The sequence below is a fragment of the Carassius carassius genome, chromosome 25, assembly GCF_963082965.1.
Source record: "Carassius carassius chromosome 25, fCarCar2.1, whole genome shotgun sequence".
In the NCBI taxonomy this organism is placed as follows: domain Eukaryota; kingdom Metazoa; phylum Chordata; class Actinopteri; order Cypriniformes; family Cyprinidae; genus Carassius; species Carassius carassius.
The window spans coordinates 30,558,164-30,580,072 of NC_081779.1; the positions used below are offsets into that span (position 1 = coordinate 30,558,164).

The 21,909-nt window shown below is 38.8% G+C and overlaps 1 long non-coding RNA gene, 8 other non-coding genes and 5 pseudogenes across 9 annotated transcripts in view; all 14 read left to right on the plus strand.

Annotated features, from left to right (window-relative positions):
• LOC132104553 (uncharacterized) overlaps window positions 1–21,909 on the plus strand; it is a 343,753-nt gene that overhangs the window by 300,328 nt on the left and 21,516 nt on the right. Inside the window, exon 2 of the long non-coding RNA XR_009423543.1 lies at window positions 7,411–7,486. This is a non-coding gene — a long non-coding RNA (uncharacterized LOC132104553). The remainder of the gene's footprint in view (window positions 1–7,410; window positions 7,487–21,909) is intronic.
• On the plus strand, window positions 48–166 carry LOC132104981 (5S ribosomal RNA). The gene has a single exon (XR_009423698.1). It is a non-coding gene; the product is annotated as a 5S ribosomal RNA (ribosomal RNA).
• Window positions 251–369, plus strand: LOC132105209 (5S ribosomal RNA). Its single transcript, XR_009423912.1, has one exon. It is a non-coding gene; the product is annotated as a 5S ribosomal RNA (ribosomal RNA).
• Window positions 8,015–8,133, plus strand: LOC132105258 (5S ribosomal RNA; annotated as a pseudogene).
• Window positions 8,505–8,623, plus strand: LOC132105231 (5S ribosomal RNA; annotated as a pseudogene).
• LOC132105118 (5S ribosomal RNA) lies at window positions 10,471–10,589 on the plus strand. Its single transcript, XR_009423827.1, has one exon. It is a non-coding gene; the product is annotated as a 5S ribosomal RNA (ribosomal RNA).
• LOC132105177 (5S ribosomal RNA) lies at window positions 11,251–11,369 on the plus strand. The gene has a single exon (XR_009423882.1). It is a non-coding gene; the product is annotated as a 5S ribosomal RNA (ribosomal RNA).
• On the plus strand, window positions 11,736–11,854 carry LOC132105232 (5S ribosomal RNA; annotated as a pseudogene).
• On the plus strand, window positions 13,703–13,821 carry LOC132105049 (5S ribosomal RNA). The gene has a single exon (XR_009423761.1). It is a non-coding gene; the product is annotated as a 5S ribosomal RNA (ribosomal RNA).
• Window positions 14,484–14,602, plus strand: LOC132105240 (5S ribosomal RNA; annotated as a pseudogene).
• LOC132104949 (5S ribosomal RNA) lies at window positions 18,379–18,497 on the plus strand. Its single transcript, XR_009423666.1, has one exon. It is a non-coding gene; the product is annotated as a 5S ribosomal RNA (ribosomal RNA).
• LOC132104953 (5S ribosomal RNA) lies at window positions 19,151–19,269 on the plus strand. The gene has a single exon (XR_009423670.1). It is a non-coding gene; the product is annotated as a 5S ribosomal RNA (ribosomal RNA).
• LOC132104939 (5S ribosomal RNA) lies at window positions 20,069–20,187 on the plus strand. Its single transcript, XR_009423656.1, has one exon. It is a non-coding gene; the product is annotated as a 5S ribosomal RNA (ribosomal RNA).
• Window positions 20,272–20,390, plus strand: LOC132105247 (5S ribosomal RNA; annotated as a pseudogene).

The window sequence follows — 21,909 nt, forward strand, 5'->3', positions numbered from 1 at the left end:
ATTAGGATGACTGATCTTTAAATAGCCCTCTCTTTGCAGCAACCTTCGCTTACGGCCATACCAACCTGGCTATGCCCGATCTCGTCTGATCTCGAAAGCTAAGCAGGTTTGGGCCTGGTTAGTACTTGGATGGGAGACCGCCTGGGAATACTAGGTGCTGTAAGCTTTTGGGTTTTCTTCCCTACTTATACAATGTACTGGCGATTAGAATGGCTGATCTTTAAATAGCCCTCTCTTTGCAGCAACCTTTGCTTATGGCCATACCAACCTGGCTATGCCTGATCTCGTCTGATCTCGGAAGCTAAGCAGGCTTGGGCATGGTTAGTACTTGGATGGGAGACCGCCTGGGAGTACCAGGTGCTGTAAGCTTTTTGGAAATTTTTCACTAAGTATATAATAATCTTGCAAAAAAAAAAAAAAAAAAGAGTCAATGCCCGATCTCTGAATCTTAGCAGGTTTAGGTCTGGTTAGTACTTGGATGAGAGACCGCCTGGGAATACCAGGTGCTTTAAGCTTTTTGGAAATTTTTCAGTAATTATATAATAATCTTGCCAAAAAAAAAATAGTGTCATTGTCCGATCTCTGAATATTAGCAGGTTTAGGCCTGGTTAGTACTTGGATGGGAGACCGCCTTGGAATAGCAAGGTGCTTTAAGCTTTTTGGAAATTTTTCACTAAGTATATAATAATCTTGCAAAAAAAAAAATTGTCAATGCCCGATCTCTGAATCTTAGCAGGTTTAGGTCTGGTTAGTACTTAGATGAGAGACCGCCTGGGAATACCAGGTGCTTTACGCTTTTGGGTTTTCTTTCCTACTTATATAATGTACTGGACATTAGGATGACTGATCTTTAAATAGCCCTCTGTTTGCAGTAACCTTCGCTTACGGCCATACCAACCTGAGGGCGCTAGAGAGCTACAGGAAGTGTTGGCTGCAGTTGGGAGAGGAAGGCTCTCCTCCATTTTGTGTTTTTCTATTTGTGGTTGTTTTGTTTGTTTTGTGAATCTGTGATTGTTTCTTTGGCATTTTTTCTTTTTTGAAAGCCACCTAACAGCAGCATATCGCTGTCTGGAGGGTGGTTGATCTTTTTTTTCTCAAAAATGGACGGATTGTATGGTAACGACTCGGAACTGGCTGGAGAGACTCGAATGGCAAATGACAATGGACTGGCAGGAGGAACACGCACGGCAAGCGACACTGGACTGGCTGGAGGAACACGCATGGCAATCGACACTGCACTGGCTGGAGGAACAAGCATGGCAAACAACACAGGACTGGCTGGAGGAACACGCATGGTAAACGACACTAGAATGGCTGGAGGAACAAGTATGGCAAACGACAATGGACTGGCTGGAGGAACACGCACGGCAAATGACACTGGACTGGAGAAGCGACAAAGAGCTGGAAATGTAAAAGATCAAGAAGCAAGGAAAAGATTTGGTGAAAGAAAATATTTAAAGGAGGCAACAGTGATCGTGAGTACAGAGAATGTGATTGGTGTGAGAGGAGAGGATATAATTAAAGCAATCTCAGAAAAAATTGGAAGTGGAAAGGTGTTGGCTGTAAGACCCAGACAAGGCAAAGAATATGAACTGACATTGGAACAGGAAGAAATGTGTGACATTTTAATCAATGGATTGACAATAAAGGGAGTGGACTGTGAAGTAAAAAAACTGCAAAATAAAGATTACGTTGTTTCCTTCATGCACCTGCCTGTCTACCTGGAGGATAAGGAAATTGTAAACAAATTGGAAGGATGGGGGGTTTCCCCCATATCTAAAATCAAAAGAAGGTGCTATCCGGACACTGACATCGAAGACGGCACAAGGTTTGTAAAGGTGAGGTTCCCCAAAGAAGTGGCATCACTCCCTTACAGCACTAAGATTGAAACAGCTGAAGGCCCGCAGTACTTTAGGGTGATGCACAGCCACCAGGTGAAGACTTGTAGGCTGTGCATGAGCCCAGAACATCTACTGAAAGAGTGCCCAGAATTCAAGTGCCATAAATGTTTGGAAAGGGGACATTTTGCACGAGACTGCAATGCTGTCAGGTGTCCGGATTGCCAAGAAATTTTAAATAAATGTGAATGCTGGATGGAGGGGGTGGTAGGTGGAAGGAAAGAACAGGTGGACAGACAGGTGCATGAAGAAAACAATGATGAAGGACATTGTGATGAAAGACATGAAGAAGACAAATTACAACCAAAGGAAACAGAGGAAGGAACAAACAACAGACAGGAAGGAGAAGGAGAAAAAGAAAAAGAAAATTACAATGAACAAATAAGAGAAGAGGACACACAAATTACACCGATGGACATATCTTCAATTCATGGACAAAAAGGAAAAGAACAAGACAAAGAAACTGATAACGAAGGAGAAATAAGTATGGAGGAGGATGAGAAGGAAAAGGCGGAGAGGGGAAAAATACGAAGAAGATCGCTAAAGGTAAAGCCAAATATAGAAAGTTCAAGAAAAAAAGTGAAATGTTTAAATAGGTTTGAGGTGTTAAAGGAATTGGAGGAGAAAGACTGAGAATGATGGGTTTTAGATATTTATTATTTTTCTTTTTAATGGTTTTAAGTGTTGTGACTTTTAATGCAAGAGGACTTTTGAACTTAAAGAAATTTGAAAATATAAAAGAAAAATGTAAAAGAGAAGACATTATTGTACTACAGGAAACAAACTGGAGAGAAAATGTAATGAATGAATATAAAAAGAGATGGGGAGGAGGGATTTTGTACAATAATGGAGATGGGAGGTTTGGGAGAGGTGTGGCTTTTTTAATGAAGGATGATGTTTTTAAAGCAAGTCAAATTTTATACAAAGATACGATGGGTAAATGTATGGTTGTAGAGACAAAACATGAAGGAAGGGAATTGATTTTAGTAAATGTACATGCACCAACGGAGGAGAAGGAAAAGAAAGAGTTTTTTTATGTTTTAAGTAGTTTTGTAAAGAAGTATAAAGAAATAATAATGATGGGGGATTTTAATACGGTTTTTAGTAAACAAGACATGGCAGATGGAATGGTTTTTAAAACTGACAAAGGGAGAAAAGAATTAAAAGCTTTAATGGCAGAAAATAATATGATAGATGTGTGGAGAGAAAGAAATGAAAAGAAAAAAGAGTTTTCAAGAAGGCAAATAGTGGGGCAGTTTGTGTGTGAAACAAGAATTGATTTTATTTTATGTACAAGAAATGTGGAGAATTTTATAGAAAATATTAAGTATGAAGAAACAAGTTTTAGCGATCACAAGTTCTTATTTTTTAAATTGGATTGGAATAAAGTGCAAAGAGGGCCAGGAATATGGGTTTTAAATACAAAAATGTTAGAAAATGAAGACTATGTATTAAAGGTTAAAGAAATTATAGAAAAAGAAAAGGGAAATGAAATGTATGAAGAAGATAAGAGAATTTGGTGGGAGAATGTAAAGTTTTTAATAAAAAAATTCTCAATTAAGTATTGTAGCATAATACGCAAATGCAAAAGATACAACGAAAAAAAAATAAAGGAATGTTTGGAAGCGGAATTGAATAAAGAAAATAAAGATATACAAAAGATAAAGGAAATGGATGAAAAACTGAAGGAAATAGAGGAAAAAGAATATGAGGGGGCGAGGTTAAGGAGCAAAGCTAAATATACTGTGGAGGGAGAAAAGTGCACAAAGTTTTTTTTTGATTTGGAAAAAAAGAGAGGGAAAGCTGAAACAATAAAACAGGTAAGAGGGAAAAATGGGGAAGTTGTAGAGGGGAATGAAAAGATTTTAGAAGAAATAAAGAATTTTTATGAAGATCTTTTTAGTGCCAGGGGTGTAGAAGAAAACGAAAAAATTGAATTGTTGAATCGAATAAAAGTAAAAGTGAGTAAGGAAGATAAAAAAGAATGCGATCAAAAAATTGGTGAAGAAGAGATTGAAAGAGCAATACAGCAGCTGAATAAACAGAAAAGTCCAGGAATAGATGGTTTGGGAAGTGAATTTTATATATGTTTTAAAGAGATTTTAACCAAGATTTTAAAGGAAGTTTTTAGTGAGATTTTTGAAAAAGAAGAAGTTAATGAAAGAATGGGGATGGGGATAACAAAACTGATATATAAAAGGAAAGGAGAAAAGGTAGATTTAAAAAACTATAGGCCGATCACAATGCTTAACACAGATTTTAAGATTTTATCAAAGGTTTTAGCAAACAGGTTAAAGGAAGTAATGCCAAGTATAATCGAAACAAACCAAGCATACGGAGTAAAAGGAAGGGATATAGCGGATATAACAATGAGTATAAGAGACACAATATGGTATATGAAAGAACTAAATGAAGATGGTTACATAATTAGTCTAGATTTTGAAAAAGCATTTGATCGGGTTGAACACGAGTATTTATTTGATGTTTTAAAGAAATTTGGTTTTGGGGGAGATTTTATCAAATATATTGAGATTTTATATAAGGGCGCTTTAACGAGAATAAAGTGTAATGGGTTTTTAACAGAATGTTTTAAAATCACAAGATCGATAAGACAGGGTTGTCCGCTTTCGGCATTATTATATTCACTTGTATCGGAACCGTTAGGATTGGCCATAAAACAAAAAGAAGGAATAATTGGAATTGAAATTGAGGAAAATAAGGCTGAGGGAAAGGTTTTTCAATATGCTGATGACACAACGATAATAGTAAAAGGAAAGGAGAGCATCAAAGAAGTTATGAATGTTGTAGAGGAATATTGTAAAGGATCTGGGAGTAAAGTAAATGAAGAAAAGACGGTATATATGAGATTTGGTAAAGCAATGGTTTTAAAGGATAGTTTTAATTTTAAGGAAGTGGAAGAAATTAGGATTTTAGGAATTTTAATGGGTAAAAATGAGATGAAAGTAAGAGATGAAATGTGGGTGGAACTAGTAACAGGAATAGAGAGAAGGTTAAATTTTTGGAAATTAAGAACTTTAAACTTAAAAGGGAAGGTTTTAGTATTGAATGTTTTAATGGTGTCTAAGCTATGGAATGTTTTATATGTGTCGCATATGCCAATGTGGACAGAAAAGAGGTTGAAGAAATGTTTTCTTGACTTTTTATGGGAGGGGAAGCCAGCAAGAATAGCTTTTAATACGATTTTAGGGGCGGTAGAGAAGGGGGGTTTAGGTTTAATAGATGTGGAACAGAGGAAAAATAGTTTGAGAGTGAAAGTAGTGAAGAAATACCTACAAGATGAGGACAAACCAGAGTGGAAAAAGACGATGAAATATTTTTTAAACAAATGTGGGGATCTTAACATGGGGGATGGAATTTTATGGATGAAAACGAAGAATTGGATGACAGAAAATTTACCAGAGTTTTATAGAGAAATTTTAAGTGCTTGGGGAAAATTTTTAGATAAAGTTGAGTTTGATCCACATGGGAGAGAACACATTTTAAATCAACCTCTGTTCTTAAACCAAAACATTTTAAAACAAGACAAAGGGATTTTTTTAAAGAAATGGATGGAAGTGGGGATAACAAGAGTGAGAGATGTATTGTATGAATTTAAAGAAGGTTTTTTACCGACACAATTTATTATAGATGCAATGGAGGAGGCAAAAGAGGATTACAGTGAACAAGACATAAAAAATAAATATGAAATCATTAAAAGCGCAATACCCAAAGAGTGGATTAAAAGAATAGAATGTATGGAAGAAGAGCCAAAAGAGAAATGTATTTACGTGAAATTAGGGGAAAAACTGTATGATTTTAAGGAATGTACTCTGAAAATGATTTATTGTTCTTTTAGAGATGGTGTTTTTAAAGAGCCTATTGCAAATGGATACTGGATGCAGAAATTCAAAGATTTAAAAAAAGAGTATATATGGAGAAACATGACAGGGAAGTGTGTGGAAACTAAATTGGGATGTTTGGAGTATTTTATAAGGCATAAAGTGGTTTTTACTGAGATTATTTTAAATAAAATAGGAAGGGAAGAAAATGCTCTGTGTAAAGTGTGCCAGGAAAAGGAAGAGGGGATTTTACATATGTTTTTATATTGTAGAGAACTGGAGGAGTTTTTAAGAAAATGTAAATGTTTAATTAAAGATGTGACTGAAGACTGGGATGAAAATGTAATGGAATGGAACAGAGTGGTGATGTTTGGTTGGGAAAAAAAGTGTCAAAACAAAAATTTTATTAATCTGTGTGTAATGCTAATGAAAAGTGCAATATGGGAGAGAAGAACTGTGGCTAAAAAGGAAATCATTGTGTTGGATGTTTGGACTGTGTTTAAAAGGAAAACCGAATTATATATTGAAAGGCTGTATGTGTATTTTAAAGGTGTAAATGTGTTGGATTATTTTTATGATGTTTTTACCCCAAAAGTTTATTGTGTTTTAAATGATTCAATGTGGAAGCTGCCAGGAAGTGAAGGACATTTTTAAATTATCTATGTAAAGGAAAGATGTGTAATGTAGAGATGTGTATAGAAGAAATGCTGTATTTTCTATTGCTTGTGTTTAATCTATTGTACTTTATTTGAAATTTCTTTAATAAAAAAAAAAAAAAAAAAAAAAAAAAAAAAAAAGGCTATGGCTGATCTCATCTGATCTCGGAAGCTAAGCAGGCTTGGGCCTGGTTAGTACTTGGATGGGAGACCGCCTGGGAGTACCAGGTGCTGTAAGCTTTTTGGAAATTTTTCACTAAGTATTTAATAATTTTGCAAAAAAATAAAAAAAAATAGAGTCAATGCCCGATCTCTGAAAATTAGCAGGTTTGGGCCTGGTTAGTGCTTGGATGGGAGACCGCCTTGGAATACCAGGTGCTTTAAGCTTTTTGGAAATTTTTCAGTAATTATATAATAATCTTGCCAAAAAAAAAAATTGTGTCATTGCCCAATCTCTGAATATTAGCAGGTTTGGGCCTGGTTAGTACTTGGATGGGAGACCGCCTTGGAATAGCAAGGTGCTTTAAGCTTTTTGGAAATTTTTCACTAAGTATATAATAATCTTGCAAAAAAAAAAAAAGACTCAATGCCCGATCTCTGAATCTTAGCAGGTTTAGGTCTGGTTAGTACTTGGATGAGAGACCGCCTGGGAATACCAGGTGCTTTAAGCTTTTTGGAAATTTTTCACTAAGTATTTAATAATTTTGAAAAAAAAAAAAAAAATAGAGTCAATGCCCGATCTCTGAATATTAGCAGGTTTGGGCCTGGTTAGTGCTTGGATGGGAGACCGCCTTGGAATACCAGGTGCTTTAAGCTTTTTGGAAATTTTTCAGTAATTATATAACAATCTTGCCAAAAAAAAAAATTGTGTCATTGCCCAATCTCTGAATATTAGCAGGTTTGGGCCTGGTTAGTACTTGGATGGGAGACCGCCTTGGAATAGCAAGGTGCTTTAAGCTTTTTGGAAAATTTTCACTAAGTATTTAATAATTTTGCAAAAAAATAAAAAAAATAGAGTCAATGCCCGATCTCTGAATATTAGCAGGTTTGGGCCTTGTTAGTGCTTGGATGGGAGACGGCCTGGGAATACCAGGTGCTTTAAGCTTTTTGGAAATTTTTCAGTAATTATATAATAATCTTGCCAAAAAAAAAAATAGTGTCATTGCCCGATCTCTGAATATTAGCAGGTTTGGGCCTGGTTAGTACTTGGATGAGAGACCGCCTTGGAATAGCAAGGTGGTTTAAGCTTTTTGGAAATTTTTCAGAAAGTATATAATAATCTTGCAAAAAAAAAAAAAAAAAAAAATTGTCAATGCCTGATCTCTGAATCTTAGCAGGTTTAGGTCTGGTTAGTACTTAGATGAGAGACCGCCTGGGAATACCAGGTGCTTTAAGCTTTTTGGAAATTTTTCACTAAGTATATAATAATCTTGCAAAAAAAAAAAATTGTCAATGCCCGATCTCTGAATCTTAGCAGGTTTAGGTCTGGTTAGTACTTAGATGAGAGACCGCCTGGGAATACCAGGTGCTTTAAGCTTTTGGGTTTTCTTTCCTACTTATACAATGTACTGGCGATTAGAATGGCTGATCTTTAAATAGCCCTCTCTTTGCAGCAACCTTCGCTTACGGCCATACAAACCTGGCTATGGCTGATCTCGTCTGATCTTGGAAGCTAAGCAGGCTTGGGCCTGGTTAGTACTTGGATGGGAGACCGCCTGGGAGTACCAGGTGCTTTAAGCTTTTTGGAAATTTTTCACTAAGTATTTAATAATTTTGCAAAAAAATAAAAAATATAGAGTCAATGCCCGATCTCTGAATATTAGCAGGTTTGGGCCTGGTTAGTGCTTGGATGGGAGACCGCCTTGGAATACCAGGTGCTTTAAGCTTTTTGGAAATTTTTCAGTAATTATATAATAATCTTGCCAAAAAAAAAATTGTGTCATTGCCCAATCTCTGAATATTAGCAGGTTTAGGTCTGGTTAGTACTTAGATGAGAGACCGCCTGGGAATACCAGGTGCTTTAAGCTTTTGGGTTTTCTTTCCTACTTATACAATGTACTGGCGATTAGAATGGCTGATCTTTAAATAGCCCTCTCTTTGCAGCAACCTTCGCTTACGGCCATACCAACCTGGCTATGGCTGATCTCGTCTGATCTCGGAAGCTAAGCAGGCTTGGGCCTGGTTAGTACTTGGATGGGAGACCGCCTGGGAGTACCAGGTGCTTTAAGCTTTTTGGAAATTTTTCACTAAGTATTTAATAGTTTTGCAAAAAAAAAAAAAAAAATAGAGTCAATTACCGATCTCTGAATATTAGCAGGTTTGGGCCTGGTTAGTGCTTGGATGGGAGACCGCCTTGGAATACCAGGTGCTTTAAGCTTTTTGGAAAATTTTCAGTAATTATATAACAATCTTGCCAAAAAAAAAATTGTGTCATTGCCCAATCTCTGAATATTAGCAGATTTGGGCCTGGTTAGTACTTGGATGGGAGACCGCCTTGGAATAGCAAGGTGCTTTAAGCTTTTTGTAAATTTTTCACTAAGTATTTAATAATTTTGCAAAAAAATAAAAAAATAGAGTCAATGCCCGATCTCTGAATATTAGCAGGTTTGGGCCTGGTTAGTGCTTGGATGGGAGACGGCCTGGGAATACCAGGTGCTTTAAGCTTTTTGGAAATTTTTCAGTAATTATATAATAATCTTGCCAAAAAGAAAAATAGTGTCATTGCCCAATCTCTGAATATTAGGAGGCTTGGGCCTGGTTAGTACTTGGATGGGAGACCGCCTGGGAGTACCAGGTGCTGTAAGCTTTTTGGAAATTTTTCACTAAGTATTTAATAATTTTGCAAAAAAATAAAAAAAATAGAGTCAATGCCCGATCTCTGAATATTAGCAGGTTTGGGCCTGGTTAGTGCTTGGATGGGAGACCGCCTTGGAATACCAGGTGCTTTAAGCTTTTTGGAAATTTTTCAGTAATTATATAATAATCTTGCCAAAAAAAAAATTGTGTCATTGCCCAATCTCTGAATATTAGCAGGTTTGGGCCTGGTTAGTACTTGGATGGGAGACCGCCTGGGAATACCAGGTGCTTTAAGCTTTTTGGAAATTTTTCAGTAATTATATAATAATCTTGCCAAAAAAAAAATAGTGTCATTGCCCGATCTCTGAATATTAGCAGGTTTGGGCCTGGTTAGTACTTGGATGGGAGACCGCCTTGGAATAGCAAGGTGCTTTAAGCTTTTTGGAAATTTTTCAGTAATTATATAATAATCTTGCAAAAAAAAAAAAAAAGAGTCAATGCGCGATCTCTGAATCTTAGCAGGTTTAGGTCTGGTTAGTACTTGGATGAGAGACCGCCTGGGAATACCAGGTGCTTTAAGCTTTTTGGAAATTTTTCAGTAATTATATAATAATCTTGCCAAAAAAAAAAAGTGTCATTGCCCGATCTCTGAATATTAGCAGGTTTGGGCCTGGTTAGTACTTGGATGAGAGACCGCCTTGGAATAGCAAGGTGCTTTAAGCTTTTTGGAAATTTTTCAGTAAGTATATAATAATCTTGCAAAAAAAAAAAAAAAAAAGAAAAATTGTCAATGCCTGATCTCTGAATCTTAGCAGGTTTAGGTCTGGTTAGTACTTAGATGAGAGACCGCCTGGGAATACCAGGTGCTTTAAGCTTTTTGGAAATTTTTCACTAAGTATATAATAATCTTGCAAAAAAAAAAAATTGTCAATGCCCGATCTCTGAATCTTAGCAGGTTTAGGTCTGGTTAGTACTTAGATGAGAGACCGCCTGGGAATACCAGGTGCTTTAAGCTTTTGGGTTTTCTTTCCTACTTATACAATGTACTGGCGATTAGAATGGCTGATCTTTAAATAGCCCTCTCTTTGCAGCAACCTTCGCTTACGGCCATACCAACCTGGCTATGCCCGATCTCGTATGATCTCAGAAGCTAAGCTTGGATGGGAGACCGCCTGGGAATACTAGGTGCTGTAAGCTTTTGGGTTTTCTTCCCTACTTATACAATGTACTGGCGATTAGAATGGCTGATCTTTAAATAGCCCTCTCTTTGCAGCAACCTTCGCTTATGGCCATACCAACCTGGCTATGCCTGATCTCGTCTGATCTCGGAAGCTAAGCAGGCTTGGGCCTGGTTAGTACTTGGATGGGAGACCGCCTGGGAGTACCAGGTGCTGTAAGTTTTTTGGAAATTTTTCACTAAGTATTTAATAATTTTGCAAAAAAATAAAAAAAAATAGAGTCAATGCCCGATCTCTGAATATTAGCAGGTTTGGGCCTGGTTAGTGCTTGGATGGGAGACCGCCTTGGAATACCAGGTGCTTTAAGCTTTTTGGAAATTTTTCAGTAATTATATAATAATCTTGCCAAAAAAAAAAATTGTGTCATTGCCCAATCTCTGAATATTGGCAGGTTTGGGCCTGGTTAGTACTTGGATAAGAGACCGCCTGGGAATACCAGGTGCTTTAAGCTTTTTGGAAATTTTTCAGTAATTATATAATAATCTTGCCAAAAAAAAAAGTGTCATTGCCCGATCTCTGAATATTAGCAGGTTTGGAACTGGTTAGTACTTGGATGGGAGACCGCCTTGGAATAGCAAGGTGCTTTAAGCTTTTTGGAAATTTTTCAGTAAGTATATAATAATCTTGCAAAAAAAAAAAAAAGAAAAATTGTCAATGCCCGATCTCTGAATCTTAGCAGGTTTAGGTCTGGTTAGTACTTAGATGAGAGACCGCCTGGGAATACCAGGTGCTTTAAATTTTTGGGTTTTCTTTCCTACTTATATAATGTACTGGCCATTAGAATGACTGATCTTTAAATAGCCCTCTCTTTGCAGCAACCTTCGCTTACGGCCATACCAACCTGGCTATGCCCGATCTCGTCTGATCTCGGAAGCTAAGCAGGTTTGGGCCTGGTTAGTGCTTGGATGGGAGACCGCCTTGGAATACCAGGTGCTTTAAGCTTTTTGGAAATTTTTCAGTAATTATATAATAATCTTGCCAAAAAAAAAAATGTGTCATTGCCCAATCTCTGAATATTAGCAGGTTTGGGCCTGGTTAGTGCTTGGATGGGAGACCGCCTTGGAATACCAGGTGCTTTAAGCTTTTTGGAAATTTTTCAGTAATTATATAATAATCTTGCCAAAAAAAAAATTGTGTCATTGCCCAATCTCTAAATATTAGCAGGTTTAGGTCTGGTTAGTACTTAGATGAGAGACCGCCTGGGAATACCAGGTGCTTTAAGCTTTTGGGTTTTCTTTCCTACTTATACAATGTACTGGCGATTAGAATGGCTGATCTTTAAATAGCCCTCTCTTTGCAGCAACCTTCGCTTACGGCCATACCAACCTGGCTATGGCTGATCTCGTCTGATCTCGGAAGCTAAGCAGGCTTGGGCCTGGTTAGTACTTGGATGGGAGACCGCCTGGGAGTACCAGGTGCTTTAAGCTTTTTTGAAATTTTTCACTAAGTATTTAATAGTTTTGCAAAAAAAAAAAAAAAAAATAGAGTCAATGACTGATCTCTGAATATTAGCAGGTTTGGGCCTGGTTAGTGCTTGGATGGGAGACCGCCTTGGAATACCAGGTGCTTTAAGCTTTTTGGAAAATTTTCAGTAATTATATAACAATCTTGCCAAAAAAAAAATTGTGTCATTGCCCAATCTCTGAATATTAGCAGGTTTGGGCCTGGTTAGTACTTGGATGGGAGACCGCCTTGGAATAGCAAGGTGCTTTAAGCTTTTTGTAAATTTTTCACTAAGTATTTAATAATTTTGCAAAAAAATAAAAAAATAGAGTCAATGCCCGATCTCTGAATATTAGCAGGTTTGGGCCTGGTTAGTGCTTGGATGGGAGACGGCCTGGGAATACCAGGTGCTTTAAGCTTTTTGGAAATTTTTCAGTAATTATATAATAATCTTGCCAAAAAGAAAAATAGTGTCATTGCCCAATCTCTGAATATTAGGAGGCTTGGGCCTGGTTAGTACTTGGATGGGAGACCGCCTGGGAGTACCAGGTGCTGTAAGCTTTTTGGAAATTTTTCACTAAGTATTTAATAATTTTGCAAAAAAATAAAAAAAATAGAGTCAATGCCCGATCTCTGAATATTAGCAGGTTTGGGCCTGGTTAGTGCTTGGATGGGAGACCGCCTTGGAATACCAGGTGCTTTAAGCTTTTTGGAAATTTTTCAGTAATTATATAATAATCTTGCCAAAAAAAAAATTGTGTCATTGCCCAATCTCTGAATATTAGCAGGTTTGGGCCTGGTTAGTACTTGGATGGGAGACCGCCTGGGAATACCAGGTGCTTTAAGCTTTTTGGAAATTTTTCAGTAATTATATAATAATCTTGCCAAAAAAAAAATAGTGTCATTGCCCGATCTCTGAATATTAGCAGGTTTGGGCCTGGTTAGTACTTGGATGGGAGACCGCCTTGGAATAGCAAGGTGCTTTAAGCTTTTTGGAAATTTTTCAGTAATTATATAATAATCTTGCAAAAAAAAAAAAAAAGAGTCAATGCGCGATCTCTGAATCTTAGCAGGTTTAGGTCTGGTTAGTACTTGGATGAGAGACCGCCTGGGAATACCAGGTGCTTTAAGCTTTTTGGAAATTTTTCAGTAATTATATAATAATCTTGCCAAAAAAAAAAAGTGTCATTGCCCGATCTCTGAATATTAGCAGGTTTGGGCCTGGTTAGTACTTGGATGAGAGACCGCCTTGGAATAGCAAGGTGCTTTAAGCTTTTTGGAAATTTTTCAGTAAGTATATAATAATCTTCCAAAAAAAAAAAAAAAAAAGAAAAATTGTCAATGCCTGATCTCTGAATCTTAGCAGGTTTAGGTCTGGTTAGTACTTAGATGAGAGACCGCCTGGGAATACCAGGTGCTTTAAGCTTTTTGGAAATTTTTCACTAAGTATATAATAATCTTGCAAAAAAAAAAAATTGTCAATGCCCGATCTCTGAATCTTAGCAGGTTTAGGTCTGGTTAGTACTTAGATGAGAGACCGCCTGGGAATACCAGGTGCTTTAAGCTTTTGGGTTTTCTTTCCTACTTATACAATGTACTGGCGATTAGAATGGCTGATCTTTAAATAGCCCTCTCTTTGCAGCAACCTTCGCTTACGGCCATACCAACCTGGCTATGCCCGATCTCGTATGATCTCGGAAGCTAAGCTTGGATGGGAGACCGCCTGGGAATACTAGGTGCTGTAAGCTTTTGGGTTTTCTTCCCTACTTATACAATGTACTGGCGATTAGAATGGCTGATCTTTAAATAGCCCTCTCTTTGCAGCAACCTTCGCTTATGGCCATACCAACCTGGCTATGCCTGATCTCGTCTGATCTCGGAAGCTAAGCAGGCTTGGGCCTGGTTAGTACTTGGATGGGAGACCGCCTGGGAGTACCAGGTGCTGTAAGCTTTTTGGAAATTTTTCACTAAGTATTTAATAATTTTGCAAAAAAATAAAAAAAAATAGAGTCAATGCCCGATCTCTGAATATTAGCAGGTTTGGGCCTGGTTAGTGCTTGGATGGGAGACCGCCTTGGAATACCAGGTGCTTTAAGCTTTTTGGAAATTTTTCAGTAATTATATAATAATCTTGCCAAAAAAAAAAATTGTGTCATTGCCCAATCTCTGAATATTAGCAGGTTTGGGCCTGGTTAGTACTTGGATGAGAGACCGCCTGGGAATACCAGGTGCTTTAAGCTTTTTGGAAATTTTTCAGTAATTATATAATAATCTTGCCAAAAAAAAAAAGTGTCATTGCCCGATCTCTGAATATTAGCAGGTTTGGAACTGGTTAGTACTTGGATGGGAGACCGCCTTGGAATAGCAAGGTGCTTTAAGCTTTTTGGAAATTTTTCAGTAAGTATATAATAATCTTGCAAAAAAAAAAAAAAGAAAAATTGTCAATGCCCGATCTCTGAATCTTAGCAGGTTTAGGTCTGGTTAGTACTTAGATGAGAGACCGCCTGGGAATACCAGGTGCTTTAAATTTTTGGGTTTTCTTTCCTACTTATATAATGTACTGGCCATTAGAATGACTGATCTTTAAATAGCCCTCTCTTTGCAGCAACCTTCGCTTACGGCCATACCAACCTGGCTATGCCCGATCTCGTCTGATCTCGGAAGCTAAGCAGGTTTGGGCCTGGTTAGTGCTTGGATTGGAGACCGCCTTGGAATACCAGGTGCTTTAAGCTTTTTGGAAATTTTTCAGTAATTATATAATAATCTTGCCAAAAAAAAAATGTGTCATTGCCCAATCTCTGAATATTAGCAGGTTTGGGCCTGGTTAGTACTTGGATGGGAGACCGCCTGGGAATACTAGGTGCTGTAAGCTTTTGGGTTTTCTTCCCTACTTATACAATGTACTGGCGATTAGAATGGCTGATCTTTAAATAGCCCTCTCTTTGCAGCAACCTTCGCTTATGGCCATACCAACCTGGCTATGCCTGATCTCGTCTGATCTCGGAAGCCAAGCTTGGGCCTGGTTAGTACTTGGTTAGTACAATCAGGCCAGGAACACACTGAACAAAGAGATTAGAGCGGCTAAAAAGACCTACGCTAAAAAGTTGGAAGACCAGTTTACTTCCAACGACTCTACTTCAGTTTGGAGAGGACTGAGAGCCATCACAAACTACAAGACACCATCCCCTTGCACTGAGGCTAATCAACGACTTGCTAACGACCTGAATGAGTTTTATTGTAGATTTGAAACCCCCAACACCCACTCTGACCATCTCCCTACACAACCATTAACACCTGCAATCCCCCTCTCCATACCTCCTGCTCTTCAAATCTGTGAAGATGATGTGCGCCAGGTCTTCAAGAAAAACAAAAGAAGAAAAGCACCAGGCCCAGATTACGTTACACCAGCCTGTCTGAAAATCTGTGCTGACCAGCTGGCCCCCATCTTTTCACAGATCTTCAACAGATCTCTGGAGTTGTGTGAAGTGCCTTCCTGCTTCAAACGCTCCACCATAATCCCCATTCCAAAGAAACCCAAGATAACAGGACTTAACGACTACAGACCTGTGGCTCTAACGTCTGTCGTCATGAAGTCGTTTGAAAAACTGGTTCTGGCTTATCTGAAGGACATCACTGGACCCTTACTGGACCCCCTGCAGTTTGCGTACCGAGCAAACAGGTCCGTGGATGATGCAATCAACATGGCATTGCACTTCATCCTGCAACATCTGGACAAAACAGGGACTTATGTGAGGATCATGTTTGTGGACGTTAGTTCGGCTTTCAACACCATCATCCCAACAACCCTCCAGACCAAACTGACCCAGCTCTCTGTTCCTAGCTCTATCTGTCAGTGGATCACCAGCTTTCTGACAGATAGGCAACAGTTAGTGAGACTGGGGAAATTCATGTCAAACAGCTGCTCCACCAACACTGGTGCCCCTCAGGGATGTGTTCTCTCCCCTCTGCTCTTCTCCCTGTACACCAACGACTGCACCTCTAAAGACCCCTCTGTCAAGCTCCTGAAGTTTGCAGACGACACTACAGTCATCGGCCTCATCCAGGACGGTGACGAGTCTGCTTACAGACAGGAGGTTGAGCAGCTGGCTGTCTGGTGCAGTCTTAACAACCTGGAGCTGAACACGCTCAAAACAGTGGAGATGACTGTGGACTTTAGGAGAAACCCCCCGGCACTTTCCCCACTCACCATCATGAACAGCACTGTGGCTGCAGTGGAGTCATTCAGATTCCTGGGAACCACCATCTCTCAGGATCTGAAGTGGGACAATCACATTGGCTCCATTGTGAAAAAAGCCCAACAAAGGTTGTACTTTGTCAGCTGAGGAAGTTTAACCTGCCACAGGAGCTGCTGAAACAGTTCTACTCAGCCGTCATTGAGTCAGTCCTGTGTACTTCAATTACTGTCTGGTTTGGTTCAGCTACAAATCAGATATCAGAAGACTACAGAGAACTGTTCGGACTGCTGAAAGGATTATTGGTGCTCCCCTGCCCACCCTCAAAGAACTGTACACATCCAGAGTGAGGAAAAGGACTCAGAAAATCACTCTGGATCCCTCACATCCAAGTCACCCCATCTTTGAACTTTTGCCATCTGGCCGGCGCCTCAGAGCCGCATATACAAGAACAGCAAGACACAAGAATAGTTTCTTCCCCCAGGCAATCTACCTCATGAACAGTTAAATGTTTCCCACTTAAACTTATGCTTATGCAAAAATGTGCAATATCCTTATATTTATTTGTTACCCCTCCATCCTAGAACATTCCTGCATCTCACTCAATCCTATTCCATTATCATTTATAGCACAATTGTTTATACACTTATTTATTTGCCAATTTGTAATTCTCCTGTAATTGTTTTTTTTTATTTTTTATTTTTTATTTTTTTTTATTTTTTTTTATTTAAATTTTTATTTTTTTATTTATTTTTTTTTTGTCTGTGTGTTGTTGTCTCTGTGTACTGGAAGCTTATGTCACTAAAACAAATTCCTTGTATGCGCAAGCATACTTGACAATAAAGCTCTTTCTGATTCTCATTCTGATTCTGATTCTGATTCTGATTCTGATTTCTGATTCTGATGGGAGACCGTCTGGGAGTACCAGGTGCTGTAAGCTTTTTGGAAATTTTTCACTAAGTATATAATAATCTTGCAAAAAAAAAAAAAAAAAAGTCAATGCCCGATCTCTGAATCTTAGCAGGCTTAGGTCTGGTTAGTACTTGGATGAGAGACCGCCTGGGAATACCAGGTGCTTTAAGCTTTTTGGAAATTTTTCAGTAATTATATAATAATCTTGCCAAAAAAAAAAAATAGAGTCAATGCCCAATCTCTGAATATTAGCAGGTTTGGGCCTGCTTAGTACTTGGATGGGAGACCGCCTTGGAATAGCAAGGTGCTTTAAGCTTTTTGGAAATTTTTCACTAAGTATATAATAATCTTGCAAAAAAAAAAAAAAAAAAAGTCAATGCCCGATCTCTGAATCTTAGCAGGTTTAGGTCTGGTTAGTACTTGGATGAGAGACCACCTTGGAATAGCAAGGTGCTTTAAGCTTTTTGGAAATTTTTCACTAAGTATATAATAATCTTGCAAAAAAAAAAAAAAAGAGTCAATGCCCAATCTCTGAATATTAGCAGGTTTGGGCCTGGTTAGTACTTGGATGGGAGACCGCCTTGGAATAGCAAGGTGCTTTAAGCTTTTTGGAAATTTTTCACTAAGTATATAATAATCTTGCAAAAAAAAAAAAAAGAGTCAATGCGCGATCTCTGAATCTTAGCAGGTTTAGGTCTGGTTAGTACTTGGATGAGAGACCGCCTGGGAATACCAGGTGCTTTAAGCTTTTTGGATATTTTTCAGTAATTATATAATAATCTTGCCAAAAAAAAATAAATAGTGTCATTGCCCGATCTCTGAATATTAGCAGGTTTGGGCCTGGTCAGTACTTGGATGGGAGACCGCCTTGGAATAGCAAGGTGCTTTAAGCTTTTTGGAAATTTTTCACTAAGTATATAATAATCTTGCAAAAAAAAAAAAGGGTCAATGCCCGATCTCTGAATCTTAGCAGGTTTAGGTCTGGTTAGTACTTGGATGAGAGACCGCCTGGGAATACCAGGTGCTTTGAAGCTTTTTGGAACTTTTTCAGTAATTATATAATAATCTTGCAAAAAAAAAAAAATAGTGTCATTGCCTGATCTCTGAATATTAGCAGGTTTGGGCCTGGTTAGTACTTCGATGGGAGACCGCCTTGGAATAGCAAGGTGCTTTAAGCTTTTTGGAAATTTTTCAGTAAGTATATAATAATCTTGCAAAAAAAAAAATAGTGTCATTGCCCGATCTCTGAATCTTAGCAGGTTTAGGTCTGGTTAGTACTTGGATGAGAGACCGCCTGGGAATACCTGGTGCTTTAAGCTTTTGGGTTTTCTTTCCTACTTATATAATGTACTGGCCATTAGAATGGCTGATCTTTAAATAGCCCTCTCTTTGCAGCAACCTTCGCTTACGGCCATACCAACCTGGCTATGCCCGATCTCGTCTGATCTCGGAAGCTAAGCAGGTTTGGGCCTGGTTAGTACTTGGATGGGAGACCGCCTGGGAGTATCAGGTGCTGTAAGCTTTTTGGAAATTTTTCACTAAGTATTTAATAATTTTGCAAAAAAATAAAAAAAAATAGAGTCAATGCCCGATCTCTGAATCTTAGCAGGTTTAGGTCTGGTTAGTACTTGGATGAGAGACCGCCTGGGAATACCAGGTGCTTTAAGCTTTTTGGAAATTTTTCAGTAATTATATAATAATCTTGCAAAAAAAAAATAAATAGTGTCATTGCCCGATCTCTGAATATTAGCAGGTATGGGCCTGGTTAGTACTTGGATGGGAGACCGCCTTGGAATAGCAAGGTGCTTTAAGCTTTTTGGAAATTTTTCACTAAGTATATAATAATCTTGCAAAAAAAAGAGTCAATGCCCAATCTCTGAATATTAGCAGGTTTGGGCCTGGTTAGTACTTGGATGGGAGACCGCCTTGGAATAGCAAGGTTCTTTAAGCTTTTTGGAAATTTTTCAGTAAGTATATAATAATCTTGCAAAAAAAAAAAAGAGTCAATGCCCGATCTCTGAATCTTAGCAGGTTTAGGTCTGGTTAGTACTTGGATGAGAGACCGCCTGGGAATACCTGGTTCTTTAAGCTTTTGGGTTTTCTTTCCTACTTATATAATGTACTGGCCATTAGAATGGCTGATCTTTAAATAGCCCTCTCTTTGCAGCAACCTTCGCTTACGGCCATACCAACCTGGCTATGCCCGATCTCGTCTGATCTCGGAAGCTAAGCAGGTTTGGGCCTGGTTAGTACTTGGATGGGAGACCGCCTGGGAGTACCAGGTGCTGTAAACTTTTTGGAAATTTTTCACTAAGTATTTAATAATTTTGCAAAAAAATAAAAAAAATAGAGTCAATGCCCGATCTCTGAATATTAGCAGGTTTGGGCCTGGTTAGTACTTGGATGGGAGAACGCCTTGGAATAGCAAGGTGCTTTAAGCTTTTTGGAAATTTTTCACTAAGTATATAATAATCTTGCAAAAAAAAAAAAAAAGAGTCAATGCCCGATCTCTGAATCTTAGCAGGTTTAGGTCTGGTTAGTACTTGGATGAGAGATCGCCTGGGAATACCAGGTGCTTTAAGCTTTTTGGAAATTTTTCAGTAATTATATAATAATCTTGCCAAAAAAAAAAAAATAGTGTCATTGCCCGATCTCTGAATATTAGCAGGTTTGGGCCTGGTTAGTACTTGGATGGGAGACCACCTTGGAATAGCAAGGTGCTTTAAGCTTTTTGGAAATTTTTCACTAAGTATATAATAATCTTGCAAAAAAAAAAAAGAGTCAATGCCCAATCTCTGAATATTAGCAGGTTTGGGCCTGGTTAGTACTTGGATGGGAGACCGCCTTGGAATAGCAAGGTTCTTTAAGCTTTTTGGAAATTTTTCAGTAAGTATATAATAATCTTGCAAAAAAAAAAAGAGTCAATGCCCGATCTCTGAATCTTAGCAGGTTTAGGTCTGGTTAGTACTTGGATGAGAAACCGCCTGGGAATACCTGGTGCTTTAAGCTTTTGGGTTTTCTTTCCTACTTATATAATGTACTGGCCATTAGAATGACTGATCTTTAAATAGCCCTCTCTTTGCAGCAACCTTCGCTTACGGCCATACCAACCTGGCTATGCCCGATCTCGTCTGATCTCGGAAGCTAAGCAGGTTTGGGCCTGGTTAGTACTTGGATGGGAGACCGCCTGGGAATACTAGGTGCTGTAAGCTTTTAGGTTTTCTTCCCTACTTATACAATGTACTGGCGATTAGAATGGCTGATCTTTAAATAGCCCTCTCTTTGCAGCAACCTTCGCTTATGGCCATACCAACCTGGCTTTGCCTGATCTCGTCTGATCTGGGAAGCTAAGCAGGCTTGGGCCTGGTTAGTATTTGGATGGGAGACCGCCTGGGAGTACCAGGTGCTGTAAGCTTTTTGGAAATTTTTCACTAAGTATATAATAATCTTGCAAAAAAAAAAAAAAAAGAGTCAATGCCCGATCTCTGAATCTTAGCAGGTTTAGGTCTGGTTAGTACTTAGATGAGAGACCGCCTGGGAATACCAGGTGCTTTAAGCTTTTGGGTTTTCTTTCCTACTTATATAATGTACTGGCCATTAGAATGGCTGATCTTTAAATAGCCCTCTGTTTGCAGTAACCTTCGCTTACGGCCATACCAACCTGAGGGCGCTAGAGAGCTACAGGAAGTGTTGGCTGCAGTTGGGAGAGGAAGGCTCTCCTCCATTTTGTGTTTTTCTATTTGTGGTTGTTTTGTTTGTTTTGTGAATCTGTGATTGTTTCTTTGGCATTTTTTCTTTTTTGAAAGCCACCTAACAGCAGCATATCGCTGTCTGGAGGATGGTTGATCTTTTTTTTCTCAAAAATGGACGGATTGTATGGTAACGACTCGGAACTGGCTGGAGAGACTCGAATGGCAAATGACAATGGACTGGCAGGAGGAACACGCACGGCAAGCGACACTGGACTGGCTGGAGGAACACGCATGGCAATCGACACTGGACTGGCTGGAGGAACAAGCATGGCAAACAACACTGGACTGGCTGGAGGAACACGCATGGTAAACGACACTAGAATGGCTGGAGGAACAAGTATGGCAAACGACAATGGACTGGCTGGAGGAACACGCACGGCAAATGACACTGGACTGGAGAAGCGACAAAGAGCTGGAAATGTAAAAGATCAAGAAGCAAGGAAAAGATTTGGTGAAAGAAAATATTTAAAGGAGGCAACAGTGATCGTGAGTACAGAGAATGTGATTGGTGTGAGAGGAGAGGATATAATTAAAGCAATCTCAGAAAAAATTGGAAGTGGAAAGGTGTTGGCTGTAAGACCCAGACAAGGCAAAGAATATGAACTGACATTGGAACAGGAAGAAATGTGTGACATTTTAATCAATGGATTGACAATAAAGGGAGTGGACTGTGAAGTAAAAAAACTGCAAAATAAAGATTACGTTGTTTCCTTCATGCACCTGCCTGTCTACCTGGAGGATAAGGAAATTGTAAACAAATTGGAAGGATGGGGGGTTTCCCCCATATCTAAAATCAAAAGAAGGTGCTATCCGGACACTGACATCGAAGACGGCACAAGGTTTGTAAAGGTGAGGTTCCCCAAAGAAGTGGCATCACTCCCTTACAGCACTAAGATTGAAACAGCTGAAGGCCCCCAGTACTTTAGGGTGATGCACAGCCACCAGGTGAAGACTTGTAGGCTGTGCATGAGCCCAGAACATCTACTGAAAGAGTGCCCAGAATTCAAGTGCCATAAATGTTTGGAAAGGGGACATTTTGCACGAGACTGCAATGCTGTCAGGTGTCCGGATTGCCAAGAAATTTTAAATAAATGTGAATGCTGGATGGAGGGGGTGGTAGGTGGAAGGAAAGAACAGGTGGACAGACAGGTGCATGAAGAAAACAATGATGAAGGACATTGT